General features: G+C 34.2%; 1 protein-coding gene across 3 annotated transcripts in view; it reads right to left on the bottom strand.

The window, feature by feature from the left end:
* Window positions 1-17,727, bottom strand: part of LOC118266131 (CHH-like protein) — an 87,966-nt gene that overhangs the window by 36,092 nt on the left and 34,147 nt on the right. The window contains exon 1 of one of the 3 annotated variants that reach the window (XM_050694610.1): window positions 2,932-3,080. The exons of 1 other annotated variant lie outside the window; for it this stretch is intronic. The gene's annotated coding sequence lies outside the window, so the exon portion shown is untranslated. Of the gene's footprint in view, window positions 1-2,931; window positions 3,081-17,727 lie in introns of those variants that run through there. One more of the 3 variants, XM_035579508.2, reaches the window with a different exon arrangement.

Genomic DNA, 17,727 nt, shown 5'->3' with positions numbered 1-17,727 from the left:
GTTTAAGTAGACTCAACGTTTATGAATATCTATTTATAGACTAGCTTATGTGTTATTCCAGACAATAATAAAGCCCTGTTGCAAATTTCATGCCAATCCCTACAGCCGTTTTGACGTGAATATGTAATAAACATCTACACAGACACACAAACTTTAAGTAAGACGTTAAACACGAATATAAGTTAAGTTAAAGATCATTATTCTAACAAGTAGTAGCAAATTTCACAAATATTCGCGAATTATTACAATTTGTGAGTAACTGTATAAGTATACATACGTATATGTATTCTGAAATATCTAGTAAACATTTGAGTTTTATTTTATTGTGCTCACAAGAGTTGCAAGGTACAGCTACCTTGTTTATTTGTTAACAACGGTTGTTTAAAGACTATCATGAATTAAACAACTAACTGACAAGCTAAAACGAACCTTATTCAAATTACAGTCAATGCTATTATTGGTATTGAGGACTTTTTTTTGAGAGGGGATAATTATACAATGTCTTCTCCCGCCTTGGGTGACGCGAGAGGGAGTGTCAGACTCTTACTGACGAAAAACCACCCCGTTCCTACTCCTGCTTTTCGAACCGGAGCCCCGGTAATCCGCAGCTTGAGTATTATAATTGAGTAAATATATGACACCGAACAGACACAAAATTATAGAATTCATAATATTTATCCTCCTTACTCCAAACTGTTCAAAAATTCGTATGCAACTTTCATAATATCTGAACTACATTGTAATGTGCAATGTGCATATTTGTGTAACCATTTATAAGGTAGACGCTAGACACATAGAAACAGATTATTTGCATATATCAATACATATATAAGTGTGTCGAGTAGGTAAAAGTTTATTGCATGCAATCAGCGTCTAATACTGGAACACTATCCAATACTATAGACGAAGAAATTAATGAAATTGGTGAAACAATTATCGATATCAATAATCTCTACACTGTATAAAACAGAGTCACTGTCTGTATGCTTAGATCTTTAAAACAATGCGACGGATTTTGATGCGGTTTTTTAATAGATATAGCGATTCATGAGAAACGTTTATCTGATATATTTAACGCGTGTAAATCCAAGGGCAAAACCTAACAATTTATAAAACCACGATAAGAATTGATGGCAAGCAATCAACAAAACTGATCATGCTAAATATTATACAAGATTAGTAAGAAACAAAAGAACTTGTTATAATAAGTTACATTCACTGACAGAAAACAGAAATTGAACATGAATGATCATAATTTCGGGATTACAAAAGCATTAGAAAGGACAGGTGTGCACGGTGCATCGGTGCACGACATAGCTAGCGAAACAGTAACAGTTGTTGCGTCATCCACAGAGAAAGGTGTCAACGATCATGACTAAATAGTTCAAACTACTGCATTCCATAATCGTACAGGTGATAATGAATTGTTTCAACTTGAAGATGAAATACTTGTATCCTTTTAACACGTTGTTCGTGTATTTGTTGTTGTATTAGAATAGGATGTGGGACGCGTTGGAGTAAGATGTGATGTGATTGAAGATTTTTGTCAAGTTTCGAGAGAATTTAGACTTTGATTCTTTATTGTAGAAGCTGCGTTTGTTGGAGCAACGATTTAAAGTATACATGATTAAAATATTTATTTATTTATTCTTTAATGATGTATGAATAATTACAATACAATTTAATAGTGGTACATTAAGCGAACTTAATACCGTATGGCATTCTCTACCAGTCATCTTAAGTATAGATATGTATAATATTGTATGTCTTAAGTAACTTAAACTATTTTTGGCGTTTTATTAATCAAAGTGTTATAAATATTGTTGAAAGAATCATCTCCTTCAATAACTTCATTAGTAGCACACGTGGTTCTAACATTCTCTACTAGCACATCACTAAGCATATTTGTAGTTTTAATATTTAATTTTAAGAAAACTAAACATCCACTTTCGTTTTTTAATATTTGCTTTAGTTCAGCGTGTTCATGTGAGATCAATGTCCACAAGTACCTCTGTATATCCCACTATTGATATCGGAATGATATTTACTTTACACACGTAACAGATAATGTGATAAGAATGACACAATTTTATCAATGACAACAAAATATTTGATATTAATTCTCTGTTCGTGATTGCAATGTAGTATGTAACGCTCTATACATATTTACTTTGGCTCTTAGGCTGTTTGCTGTTGCGTTTGACTTGTCGCTTTCAAAAGATTTTGTATTGAGTACTGTGCTCATTAAACTAGTACAATTAGTTGTAACATTATTGAATCTGTCAGATTTTAACACTAACAAATTGTTGGTGGGAAATCAAGAGGTTTTAAATAAGTTTGGTGATTTCTAGATCCTGTATTTGATTGCAAAATTGAATGTCTATGACGATTACTCAGCAGCTGAACACGTAAAAGTCCGATAACATTTACGTAAGAGATTAAATTAAGCCTTCATCTTCTATATTGACTGATCAGAGAAATGTGTAGATAATATAAGTGAGGCTTAGAAATATGCCTTTTTACAGGAACCAGGAGAGTTTCTCAAAAGTTTGCAAAGTGAAAAGAAGTTGGAAGCAATGTTTATCATTACGCTCAGTGCTTTAGAAGTTCTATCTCCAATGTTCAGAAATACTGTAAACACTCCTCCAGCACTCACTACTTAATACTATTATCAAAAAAAGATAAGTCCACTTATTGCGACTTTACATTAGTTAGCAACCATGAATGTCCACTTGGAACCACGTCACGTCGAATAATTTTGTTTGCAAACAACTTACAAATTGATACAAAAACTGACATCTTACTTGGAACTAAGTTAATATCACTTGAACCAATCCAGCATCCGATTACACACCGGTTCCGACTGGACACCCACAGGAGACAAAACGGAAAAAAATTGCAGAAAGAATATTTTTGTTTCTTTTTACTCACTTTTAAAATTCTGAAATGCGAACAACACAACACTGATCGTAAGCGAGCGTAAATTTTATTGGGCGAACGAATGTAGCGCGTCCCGTTTGACACCGGCGTGCGTTCTGCCTCACGTACGATTCTCGTTTGGTCTTTCCGCTTCACGCTTGACGTTTTTATGGATCAGTCAACGCTGTGATTGGTCGAGACGACGAGCCCGTCGCTACGTCACACGAAAGCCTTAGGGCTCACCGGCTCACGCAACCGATAGATTTTTACTACAGTTTGGCAATTTGTGTAGAGTTGTAGCTCTGTGCGGTTGGTGAATGGGCTCAATTCCAGAGCTTCCCGACTCGCGGATCTAATTTTATTAAAAATGTTCCTTTTTTGTTTGTGTTTTCTAATTGATAATAAATAATCTATCTTGTATGTATAGTAACTGAACTAATTCACAAGGTAACTAACTAGCCAAAATTTTGCAAGTTACAAGTTAGTAGTTATTTGGCAAGAATTTGTACAGTATTTAACTTTACCGAGCACCGTAAGAAAAACCAATTACTCACATATCACAATAACACTTAATAACACCCAACATTCCATCATAAACGGAACAAAAAAAGAAAAGAAAAACACAATTTACTAAATAAAGTACTAAGTAAATTAATTAGCAAAAATAAAAAATACAACTCAAAAATACAAAAATCTAAACCCGAAATTGAAAAGAGGTTGCGAACGTCAACAAAAAAAAAAGGAACTGAATTCAAAAAGACTTACCCAAGTGTTATGAGAAAACGTTTATAAAATCCACACGGTACGGTAGCACGGTGTTGCACTATACGTCTCGCCGAAGCTCAGAATGCTAAGCGACTAACCGAAGCGACTGTCTCACTGAAACACCCGAGTACATCACTCCTATTGTTTTGTCTCGACACAACTACACACATACGTACCACACATCCATGTGTGCACTCTACACACTGATTACTTACAAGTCTTATTTAATTTAATTTAATTTATTTATTAATCAGATAACAGTGATCCATAATGGTTAGTAACAATAGGAACTTATAAAATATGTTAGTATCAAAATGGTTAGTAGCAAACAAGACTTATAAACTATGTTAGAATCCTAGCGATACACATAATAATTTATTTTACGTCTCCCACAACGATGCTCACCCAGAGCGAGTGTATGGGACATTGATACCTGCTTGCCACTAATTATAACACTATTTCATATATTACTTTCAATTAAATAAAATATATTTAAAGATTACTTTTTTCCTTATAGAAGACGTGTGTGCGCGATGGTCAAGCGCAGCTTAATTGTGATTCGCCGTTAACTGTCGTGCTATCTCTGTCGGTTTTAAGTGTATAAAGGCGACAGATAGAATTCTGATACTTCAAGTTTCAGTGTTAAGACCAATGTTTTTTTACTGTTCAGTTTTTCTTACCCATCTAGGTAATGTTATGAATCCTCATTGTGTTCCAAATTATTTCTTCAACTTAATTTTTTTTCCTCCATATCCCTTAGAGTAAATATTATGCACAATGCAATACAATAAATATTGAATCAAGGAACGCGAGGGAATTTCCTTGTAACTGAAACCGCGGACAAAAGCTAATTGTTTCGTAATTAAGTGAGATGATGCACTAACTACTAACGTCTGCATTCCCGACCAATAAATTGAAAGTACCCACTGTGACGTCAGCCGCCAACGTTGGGGAAAATGTTGGACCAAATGTTGGAACCAACCAGCCAGTTAAGCCAAACCATCGGAATACAAGCGCCAAGAAGACAGAATGTACCAGAGAATCATAATTCAGTTTTGAAATATTTACAATCTAATGGCGTAGTAAATTAACCTAATTTCCTTTTATCTTAAACCTTCGTAATGCCTTTAATCTCTTGTTAAAACAGAGGATTATCAAACCTAGCCCTGAACAACACAGTAACGAAAACAATATGGTCTCTGCACACCGCTTGAATATAGGCGGGTGTGCGCATGTTATCAAAGAGTAGGTATGATTAGATGCATTGACACACAGAGATTAGGTATATGTGAGAATTTTCTCGGAAACGATAACACAGCCTTCGACGTGTCACGCCGTAATCTCCTTTGTACTGTCATGCACTGTGGCACAGTGTCAAAGTAATTTTGTACTTATGCTAGCCACTATCTTGTGTTTTTTTCCACGGTGATAGGAAAATCAGCCCACTGTTTGTGGCGAGTCGTATGGGATGGGACTATGGGAGTGTTGTTGGAAAAATCGCTACTGATTTTTTTTATCAAGTTGTCCGTTCTTGACCTCTTTTTTTCAGTTAGGAACTGAAAGATGAGATCTATTATGGAATGATGAGGTTTACAGGTTATAGGGACAGACAAATCAGATAATGTAATGTAACAAAAGATTATATGTTTTACTCATACTGTTTGTTTATGTACACTAGTATTTACTTTTGCTATTACGATGTCTTTACAAATTGTTGCTTCTGAAAATTATTACGTTTTCATATTGATGAAGTTTTCATGTATTCGTCTATAGTGTACGTTGTGAATGTACCGTTAAAGTAGCCATAGTAGTTACAATACCCGACCGACGAGCATGCATGCAATGACTGACTGACTCTTGATGAAGCGAAAGAGATGTGTAAAATTTGTAGCAATTGGCGTTCCATTGTTTCTGTCTACCTTCATAGGAGACAGGCGCGAGGCAATGTATGTAGTTTTGATATATTAGGTTACAAGTACATTTTTTTCGTAGTTTTTCATAAGAAAAAATGGAAAATTATCTGAGAATTCAATAGATAGGAAAGTATTATATGTTATCACTTATCAGTCAAATGGACAACGATTACTTAGAGTTTGCAGATGAAGATGCAGATAAATAGAGATAAAATAACCGACAGACAGACATATTGAGTGGATCTTTCTGATATTGCCTTGTGGCGCCGAAAATGACGTCAATGGTCATATTATGTGGTTTAGTTTTCAATTTCTTTTTAATACTATAGATGGTGATGTTCTTTTGAAACTGGGGTCTACTCCGGTTCTCGAATGCGAAGTTTCGTTTAATCATCGGCCGTAGGTTTTATTGATTTACTAAAAGAATTATTTTTAATTTCATATCAATTTATTTATGTTCATTTCATTCGTTCATTTTTGTTCAAGAAAGTTCGCATAGAATTGTAGTATACAATCTGCGAAGTTTCGGACGAAATTCCGTTTTTCGTTGAATTAGAGTAGGCCCCAGATTAGAATTGGAACTTAAAACGGGATATTTAAGTGTTAGTGACCATGTCAGTTTAAAAAACATTACCCCCAGATTAGCATCTTTTTTATCTACATTAACAATTTAAAACGATTGTGTTGTGTAGGGTAATTAGCTACTAGTCAATTATAATGTATTTATTTAATCTTTAATGTATACAATACAATTAAATAGTACATAAGGCACATAAGGCAAGGCAAGGAAGGTGTACATAAGGCGAACTTAATGCCGTAGGCATTCTAGAGTTATAATAATTAATCATTATTATAACTCTTATTTCGACTGTCTAAAAGTACAAACTGTACTTTTAGACAGTCGAAATAAGAGTCTTTGAATTTGTGAATGAGGTATTTATTTTATTGTTTTGGAAATTCGAACCATGAATTTCGAATAAGGAAAGTACAAATTAGATTCATCCTTCGAATTTCCTATTTATTGTTGTTTATTTTACTTGAAAAAAGTAGGCATTGTTACACATACATTGTGTGATGTATTTATTTGACGTCAAAGCTTTGGATAAACCTGATCTGAAAAAGGAAAAGAGGTCTTATTTCCTTGAAATTACGTATTATATTTACTTTGGTACCTGTATGTACCTAGTAGGTATATATTTACGGTACGTACATATCTTTTAACTACTTTCTTACCTAGTTGTCGTAGGTTAGTGCGTGCGTCTTAAGAATCAACAAGTTGTTAGCAGATTTTATATGAGTTCTTTCTCATTAAAGTCTTTAATATTTTACCGACTTCACAAAAAGGAGGAGGTACTATGTTCGGCTGTTTGTATGTTTTTTTTTTTTTTTTTGTATGTTTGTTCATCGAATACTCCGTCAATTGTCGACGGATTTTCAAAATTCTTTTTTTGTTCGAAAGTAGATAGTTCTGAGGTGGTCCCATTGTCACCAAGTTAGGATCTGATGATGGAATCTTAGAGAAATCGAGGGAACTCCTCAAATATTATAGGGAACTATATAGTGATTTTGGTATATTCATCTAGAATTGAAGCATTTACAGTCAAAAAGTAACCTTTGAAGAGGTGGAACTGATGAAGAAGACCAGAAATGGCCAATGGAACTTCATACTCACATAGAAATCACAATAAAGTTAATTAATACTCCGTCAATTGTCGACGGATTTTCAAAATTCTTTTTTGTTCGAAAGTAGATAGTTCTGAGGTGGTCCCATTGTCACCAAGTTAGGATCTGATGATGGAATCTTAGAGAAATCGAGGGAACTCCTCAAATATTATAGGGAACTATATAGTGATTTTGGTATATTCATCTAGAATTGAAGCATTTACAGTCAAAAAGTAACCTTTGAAGAGGTGGAACTGATGAAGAAGACCAGAAATGGCCAATGGAATTTCATACTCACATAGAAATCATAATAAAGTAAATTAAGTGACTGTGACAATACAAATAAATAAAGAAGTTATTGAGATAGAGAATTTTAACCGACTTTTAGTTGCGATACTCAGTATCGCAACTAAAATGTGTGAAATAAAATACTTTTTACAAAAAAAAATAAACCGACTTCACTAAAAAAGTTAAAAATAACTTTAATTTCGGAAGTCGGTGTAGCAAACAAATAATACCGAGAAACACCGACTTCCGAAATTAAAGTTATTTTTAACTTTTTTAGTGAAGTCGGTTTATTTTTTTATGATTTTTTTTGCCTATGGACTGAAGATTAATCTAAGTAACATTACTGATAACTTAAATTTATATAATCTGTGTAAGTAACCCATCTATCGGTATATGACGTAAAGTGCAGTTTATCGGTTCATGACGTTACGTGTATAGGCAAAATAAATATATATTAGTGCCTTAAACATGAAAGAATACGAATAGTTATACAATAATATAAAAAGCTAGATAAGTTACAACAAGAATTTTTATTCTTTATGCTATTTTACGTTTATAGCTTTTGCTAGCAAGTGAAAAACCCAAATATATGGACTTGTCATATCATGATACGTGTTAGAAACAACACACGTCATTTGTGAATTTTGTTAGACCACATTTGAAGTAACTATCGTCCTATTGAATTCACATACATATACCTATCATTCTATATGTCCAATTATAGTAAAGTTTATAGTATATAACTAATTATTAACTAACTAATAGACATTTTACATTTTGACGTAGTTATTAATAAATAATTTTTTTTTTTTTTAAACGTTGCCCCACACTAGGATTTTCTCCTGTGTCGTGGGTGCGTTTACAAACATACAAGTTCACATACACATGACACCCAGACCCGAAACAACAATTTGTGGATCACACAAAGAATTGCTCCGTGCGGGAATCGAACCCGCTACACGTTGCATGGCAGCCAGTTGCCCAGCCACCGCGCCAATCGTGCTGTCAATTCAATTAATTGCAATGTCAATTAATTACCTTATAACGCAATATCCTTATTTATTTGAAAGTGGTTTAATAATGTCACGTTGTGTAGTATACCTATTCAAAAACCAAATTGGTAAGGGAAAAAACCCACACTCCCTAGTCTTTTATCCCTAAAATGTTAGGCACCTTTCCGAACGGTTTCCGCCCGTCATCAAAAAAACCTCTTATTGAAATTTGACTCTGAATTTTTGCTACTCTCCCTTAAAATAATTAAGTGTGGGAAAGCCATGCTTCGGCACGAATGGGCCGGCTCGACCGGAGTGATACCAACGCCTCAGAGAAAACCGACGTGAAACAACGCTTGCGTAGTGTTACGTTGTGTGAGTGAGTGGCCCAATTTCCCCTTTCCCAATCTTCCCAATCCCCGATTCCCGAACAACAACCCTTAAATTCCTAACACCCAAAAAGCCGGCAACGCATTTGTAATGCCTCTGGTGTTTCAAGTGTCCATGTGCGGCGGCGATTGCTTACCATCAGATGATATGTCTGCAAGATTACCGGCATGTTTCATAAAAAAAGACCAAATATTAATTAATGTTACATCTACATTTGATTTTAAACTAAACAATAAAGTACAAGTGTATTACGGAATAGGAACATCACGGCCAAAATATTTATGTTTAGTAAATAAGATTTGGGCAGTTATCTGATAACGTATCGTTACGTAGGTACATTATATTATGTGCAGGTAGATGTGACGTATACACATGTGACTAATTTATTCGTGTAAATACTGGGATTACTTAATAAATATATTGTTGGTGGTAGAGAGGTCTCGTAAGAGTAACGATGGAGTTTCTTGCTCGTTCTTCTCCATTCGAAGCTACACTTTGGAACGAGCGCCTAGCTGCACTGATAGACAGACTGACGGACAATTCAATTTGACGTTTCAAAAGTGCCTAATTTAGGATTAATTGAAATAAATGCTTTGACTTTGAAAAAGGAGTACGGTAGTAAAAGTAGTTAGTAGTTTACGATGATTTTGAAGAGTTCAATGAAATAAAGGATTGATTATAAATATTTGTCCTTTATATACCTGAAGTTCATCACGCTGAAAAGTCACGGATTTTGAAGAAACTTGGTATACAGAATATTTTTTATCTCACGGGAAAACGGGCAAAGTCGCTGGCAGAATCTCGTACTTTTTTATAGGGGGGTTAACCTTTACTGATTGTTCACCGATAACAATTCCAAAATTTGTCAAATACAGAAACATAAAATGGAGAACACCACGTTATACTTCTCAGTCACAACCACACATGGTCAAATAAAACCGCATCATAATCTTCGTATTAATAAAAGCTAACGTCGCAATATGACACGGAAAAACCAATTAATTTAAAATCATTACCAGTCCAAATAAATAAGCCACAAATTTAACAGAAGCACTTACTAACACCCATTAAACTAATAACATAACTAAATGTCTAGTTGGAAGCTGTGAAAAAAACTATCTTTACTAATATTATAAATGCAGAAGTTACCTGGGGCTTAGTACGATTTTGCTTTACGTTTGAGGAGATCGAAACAAGAGCACGTTCGGCGCTCTGATTGGTTGGTTTCTTTAAGCCGGCCAATCAGTATCCTTATTACGAGTTTGTGTTACGTTAACTAAGTCGTACTAAGGGTACTGGTTATTTGTAACGTTTTCAGGATTATGAAGTTTAACCCAGAGAAGAATCTAGCAAAAAAAAGTTTAAATCTGAATCAATTCACCACCGTACATTATGTATATTCCATAGATTATTTAAAAATTAACTTACATTCTGTTCAAAAGTACTAAATTAACCCACGATCCCGAAGACGCAGGCAAAAGCTAGTTTGAACATGTAAAGAAACTAAGAAACAAGTAAAAACCGCAAGTTTTAATAACGTACGTGTGAATCATGGCATGTCGGCCGTGACTTTGACCGGCGCGGGGCACGAATGTGTGACGTTGACCACGGAAGCGTGGGCCAACACGTCACTACATGTCTACCAGAGTTCAAAATTCTAACCATAGGAAAGTATATTTTTATGTAAACGTGCAGACGGATCACCTGATGGTAAGCAATCGTCGCCGCCCATGTACACTTGAAACACCAGGGGCGATATTAGTGCGTTACCATTTGGAGGTTAGGAATTTAAAGGTTGTTTGATTTGAGGGATTGGAAAGATTGGGGCCGTAATTAGGCTTCCGACAACCTCACTTACACAACGAAACACAACGTAAATGTTGTTTTACGTCGGTTTTCTGTGGGGTCGTGGTATCACTCCGGTCGAGCCAGCCCATTCGTGCCAAATAACACTTAAAGTATATTAATATTATTAATTACTTTATGTGAAACGACGATATGTTCAACAAGTAAGGTAGCTAAACAAAAATGAAATGCATTCACTTATGTATTCAGCTCAGAGAACATTCGTCGAAATTGAGAAATTATGCCTCAATATAAACACATTACCATTCCGATGTGAGCGACAGTAGCAAGCCGACCAAGGTGTTTCATGTTATGCCTATGTGCCACAGACTGCACTATACAATAACACATTAGCGCATGTTATTAATTTATATGTTTTGTGTGTGTAAACGTATAATAGCTAATGTGTTTAGACTGTTAACATATTCATACGTGGACATCAATTTAGAAGTTTAATATTATTTGAAAAAATAAATGCAGTAGTAACTGGGTAAAATCCACACTAAACAGTCACTAAAATTCGCTTTTACATATTCATAAAGCTGACTCATTGTGAAACTTAATCAGTAATAGAAAAAATGGAAACAAAAATCTGCATTTTATACCTACTTATGACGAAAGAATTAAAATTTTCCAATATCGGAATCGCATTACTCAAAAACTTATTTATAGCTTGATTATTAAGTGTTACTCCTAACTATAGAAACAAAGAAGTATAAAAAAAAACTAAAATAAAAAAAAAACTAAATACTACGTTATCGATTCACGCTTCTCTCCTCCAAATCATCTAAATTTTTATCAAGTATCTATGCACTTTAAGCACCATACAGATTGTTGGTAATATTATGGGTTTTGCCTGCGGATTCACCCGTGTTCCCGTGGGATAAAAAGTATCCTATCACCCAAGTCAGGTCATACCCTGTCTATGTACCAAATTTTATAAAAATCTGTTCAGTAGTTTCAGCGTGATTGGCGGACAAACATCAGAACAAACAACTTTCACATTTATAATATTACTGTGATAGTGTGATATTACAGTTACAGTTATAGAAAAGAAATGTTGACCGATTAGATCTAGACGTCTATGGCTAGAGCCTTGACAGACATATACATATAAGAGAGAAGACTAGCCAACAATCGGAGATAAAATGCATATCAATCAATGAATTATGTCAGCATTCTCTTCAAACGTAATTCCAGAGTGCTTTTTGATAAGACTATCAAAAGAGATAAGATTACCTCCAAGTCTTGACATGTGTGTGATAGAAATGGGGAATTAAGTTGGGAAAAAGGCTTTGCTACTGAATACTTTATCTTAAACACGACTTGACATTTGGGTGTACCTCAAGGTAACATCATAGGTCCTTTGCAATTTCAAACTGCAATATGCAACTTCAAAGTCAAAGTCAAAATTATTTATTTCAAATAGACCGGGAAGGCACTTTTGAAAGTCAAAGCAAATATTATAATATTTAGAAAAATGCCTGTCGATCAGTCCCCTAGTAAAGCTATTTGCTCGTTGCAAAGTGTAGATTCCTATGGAGAAGAACGAGTAAGAAACTCCTCTTTAAATTAACTTATTTTAGTCTAAAGTTTTTGATAAAGAAACTTTAAATTTAAACCGCAGTGAAATACATGTATGTTACATAATATATCTTGCTATTTACTTGTAACGGAACACACGAATGCAACCGATTAATGAATTGCGTTACATGATAAAATCAATACATCTAAGCATGGAAGGAGGTAAATCGATTATAAATCTTCTATAACTACTTTAATACCATAGTAATACAAGACAATTTCCTCGTACAACTCGAAATAAAACAAGGAAACATGGAATTAGATATTTTTATCGCGAGATAAGACTATGTAATATACGTTTACGTTTTGTAACACGTTGTAATGGGTGTCAGTGGTCTTAATGTCCGGAAAATGTCTTTGAACTATGGAATATTTTACAAAGGGCTGTATCTATGTAGGATGTTTTGGCAGACTATTCTGTTTGTAGGAAGCGGCACTAGTTTGTAGTACAGTTTTTAATAAAATATAAACAAACGCACGTTATTATTAGAATATCCATATTTAGCTAATGTAATAGGGAAGTAGACTTATTATTAAAGTATTATTAGCAGTCTCAGATTCCGTATACAAGGAAACTTTAGAGGAAACTGAAGACATTCAGTACCCATGCCTCGTCCTTGAACACTGATACTGATGGGATCCAATGGGAGGAATAGAACTTTAGGTAGGAATAGGTTAATACTGTAACTTGCAGAGATTCGACAAAATCCAGTTTTAAAAGTTCAACCAAAATGTAGTCATGAGGTCGATAAAAAGTTAAAAAGAAATCGATTTGGAAAAAAGATGATTCCTTAGTCAGTTGGTAGTCAGTTAAATTGTAATTGTATTGGTCAGAGGGGTGATTCTCGGAAGTGTAAATCATCAAAGGATACCCAGTAAGTTAGTAATCGATGTTTTTTTAAATATTGATGCGATGACTCTCCCGATTGGCGCCAAGATTAATCTATAATTTATATTGTCGGATAAATAAATGCCATCAGCATCGCATTGTAAACTGACCAGAATGATATAAATGTACAACATTTGTCTGTTATATTTCATGTTTATGAAATAACCTTTTAAACATCAATTTAGATACATTTAATGAATCTACTTTATCAGGAAATTGATGCAATTAAACAGATTCAAATTGATCTGCAATTAAAACCTAAAAAAAGAAAATCTAGTTTATATTTTGCGTCATTATCTGCGGTATGTCCTACAGGTAAAAAGGCTTAAAGAGTTTACTCTAGTTCAAGTTAAACCTAAAGAATTTACAACACGTCACAGTGACGTAGGTGGATTAAAGTCTAATAGCTTGGGATTAACTGAAGTGAAGGCCAATGAAGACCATTCGCTTTGAGTGGAAGAAATAATGAGATCAGGTTGCCTATACACTCCACAGGTAGAATTACAAGTTGTTTGACAAAATGGTTTAAATTGTGAATGAAGAGTTTGACAAAAAGTGACAGATGACAGAAATTACACATAGACGATGGACGAAGAAATCAACGGATGTCTTCATAAATCCTACATTGCATAAATGAAGCTTACATGCGAAGAAATATGGGTAGAAAATCCCAATCGAACAACAGTCGGGCAGAAAGCCAGGTCGGATGATCCTCCTTATCTTAGGGAATGTTCCTCTCTGTTGTTTGACGATAGGATCAACCTCAATATTCCAGAAGGTAGGTTTTGCATCAGAAATGTAGTCTAGCAGGTAACTTCTCCGTGTTTTTAAGGATACACTTTTTGTTAAAACTAAGTTCAAATAATGTGACGTATCGAATGAAAATAAATAGACAGAACACCTTTAAATACACAATGAAAATATTGGCCTAAGAAGTCCACACAATCAAATTAGCACCTTAAGATATTACAGAATTGCCAATAAAATATATTGAAAAATCATGAATTTATTAGAGCATTGAAGTGAATTGGACTAATGATGAAATTAAACAAAGATCCTAAATAAGATGTGATTTGATTGAGTTAGCAATTGTTACTGAATCAAAGTTGATGTATAGAATCTTCTGTTGAAGCAATCGAAACAATGTAACCAAGTATTGTATTGTGAATCTGATTGAAAAAGAATAACCTATGGAGTTTCTTGCTCGTTCTTCTCCATAGGAATCTACACTTTGGAACGAGCAAATAGCTTCACTAGAGGACTGACCGACAGACAGACGTTATTAATATTATTATATTTGCTTTGATGTTCACAAGTGCCTTCCTGGTCTATTTGAAATAAATAATTTTGACTTTGACTTTAACTCCTGATGATATGGGCAAACAAATAGAATTCGTCTTTTAAAATATCATAAACTGGTTGCACGGGTTGCAAAATGTAAATCAGTATTCGATCATAAAGGTGAACAGTGAACATTATTATGACACACCTTCTTATTATAATCTACAATAAACACTCACTTAATTCGACTGCACTGTAGCTTGTTCGAATCCCGCACGGAGCAATTCTTTGTGCAATCCACAAAGTGTTGTATCGGGTCTTAATGTCATGTGTATGTGAACTTTTATGTTTGTAAACGCACCCACGACACAGGAGAAAATCCTAGTGTGTAACAACGGTTTTTTTCAAAGAAACCTAATGCTAATTGACAATTGACATAATAATTAAATAACTATATTACATGACGTACCTTTAAAAACTTTACCTATAAAGTTCGTACTCGTGAAATGTCGTGGTTTCCGAAACCGCATAAACATGAGCACTACGTCACCAACTTGCTGGGTACCTTTGATGACGCTGAACAAATCATCAAATTTTCCAAAAATGTTCAATATAATATCTATATTTTTACTTTAGAAACGAGTAGAACAAATAATATACAGATACAGAGAATTATGATTCGATATTAATTTTTATTTTTATTATAATAGGTATTAGGTATCTACTGTAGACTTACTCATTCGGAAATCTAAACTACCTAATTCTTAAAAATATAACTCAGACAGATTTATCATAAAATATAACATCACGTCTTTTAATCCCAAAATCCCCGTATACAATGTAACACAAGTTACCCGACTCGGGAATTGACACTTGTTGTTTGTCACACAATATTACTCATGACTATGAGCTCTAATATGGCTTGAAACAAGTCGAGTTACCCCGACAGCTATAGCCAGCCGAAATACAAGGTATTGAAACAATTCAAAAAAATATTTATTTGTATAGCCTACCATAGCAGTCAACAATAGTCTAGAAAAATATTACCCGTTGAAAAACACATTTAGAAATTCCTTATTTACTCTTATTTATTTGATTGAGCGCGTCAATGGAGTTTTACATAAAGCAGAAATGTACCAATAGGAGTACATATTAAGTTAACTCATATACTAGTTGGTGACGTCAATACTAGCGTGTTCCCGTCTATGTGTTGTATGTAAACAGGTATTGTGTTGACAATGTTACATAACTGACGTGGCTACTGGGAATCGCGTGACGAGTCCTAAACAATTACTACTTGTGTATAGTACCAGTAGTAAGTTTGTACTTTGAAAGGTTAAGTTCTATGGTGTTTTAATATAAAGAGAGGAACCTGTCGTTCTTTGCCTTAAGTTTTTCAACACTAAGTTGTTTTTCTCACAGCTCAAGTATGCGATGTATCGATAGCAGGGAAGCCATCAAAGCACGCATCTTTCCGTATAAAATTTTGCTTAGGTGAGTCCGTTTCCACCAGCGGTAAGCTATGAGTTCCAATGAATATGCATGCACAGCTACGTAGCATAGCACATCTCTGGTGGGATTTAACCATATTATTGGATCCTTTGCACTTTGGTTTACTAGAAAATATTTATAAGTGGGAGTTCGTATGACATCGGTTTTCTCCAACTTTCATTTTATACAGTACTTTCCGTTAATTTCAGTCTCGAAAATGACTGCAATCTGTAGTGTAGTACCTACGTATACGTATGTTTAACTCTAGAGTAATCTACGGAATATATAAAGCTACATCTTCACACGCAGATTTTCCTCAACCCAGTAAATATAGACATTTTATTTATAAGTTCCTAAGCATGTGGAGCGATTCGTACTCTTCTAAGTACAGGTAACAAACATACCTACTCTTAGCTTTAATAAAAAAAAACATTGCAATTATCAATCATTAACATGTGAAGATTTCCATGTGCGATTACAAGAAATTACAATAACTATACCTACATTAAATTACTCCATATTACTACGTCTTGTAATGCTAGGGCCACACTAATGGAATATGCCATTGATTTTGAAAACAAATGAACGATTATGAACTTTAAATGTTCGTACAAACATCAATTATCGCATATTCCATTAGTGTGGCCCCAGCATAAGACGAACTTTTCCGCGTAAATTATTAAAGTTATAGGAAGCGGGATATTTCCTTTTTCTTTGGTATTTAAACGGACGAAATAAATACATGTATTGCGCGACATACTACGTAGCTGCAGTGAATGGAACTTCGGCCTTGATATTAAAATATTGTTCCTATATTATACACTCGTATTATTTCTTTTTTTGTTGGCTTTTTTATTTTCCTGGTGGGATTATATACTAGTATATCTAGAAAAGTATACAGGGCGACTATTTATCTGCCCAACACTAGTATTCTATGCGAACACTAACCAATTATTGAAAATTCTGTGTTGTGTTGTGTAAAATGTTGTGAAGTTTCGAATCATAATTTGTTATATTATAGGTGTTCGGGGTAGTAACGGAATCATAGCGCGATCAAATATGTATTAAAAATATTATTAATTATTCGAGTTGTCATGGCGCTCGATAGATGGGGCAAAAATCGAAATAGATCGCGCTATGGTTTCGTTACATCAATTTGGTTAGGTCCGGCGTCAATTTGACGTCGGTCGAGTACAAGTAACGCCCCTAGCGGGAAAAAGTGTAATAATAAATAAGTGAGTGCAATAACAGCGGTGTTTGTGTTTTGTGATAATATCCCTCTGAAGCCGACCCTCTGAGTTCTGTTCAATAGGTTTGGTGTTTTTAATAGAATTCACTTCCTTTTTTCCGTCATAAAAAAATTACATCCATAAATGGATTGTGGAAATACCTTAATCAAGAGTTATCGCTACGAGGAAAGTAGTTTTTATTGACGCACTTATTTTCAGTTACGATTTTACATGAATTTATAAAATGATATAACATAAACTTACTAAGTTCCTTCATTAGACCATTTTTTTCAATAATGGCATAGTCTGACCGTCTTACAAAGCTTACTACGCTATCAAAGGCAGAAAAAAGCAGAAATGTAGGAACTTTACATACGCCCATTTTGATTACTCATAATTAATTTAAACAAATTTGAACTTTATTACGTTCAACCTTGTTAAATTTTATTAATAGCATTTAACCTTAGTGGTTCTGAAAT

This window comes from Spodoptera frugiperda, chromosome 7 (assembly GCF_023101765.2).
Source record: "Spodoptera frugiperda isolate SF20-4 chromosome 7, AGI-APGP_CSIRO_Sfru_2.0, whole genome shotgun sequence".
Classification (NCBI taxonomy): Eukaryota; Metazoa; Arthropoda; class Insecta; order Lepidoptera; family Noctuidae; genus Spodoptera; species Spodoptera frugiperda.
This window is presented reverse-complemented; position numbering and strand designations above follow the sequence as displayed.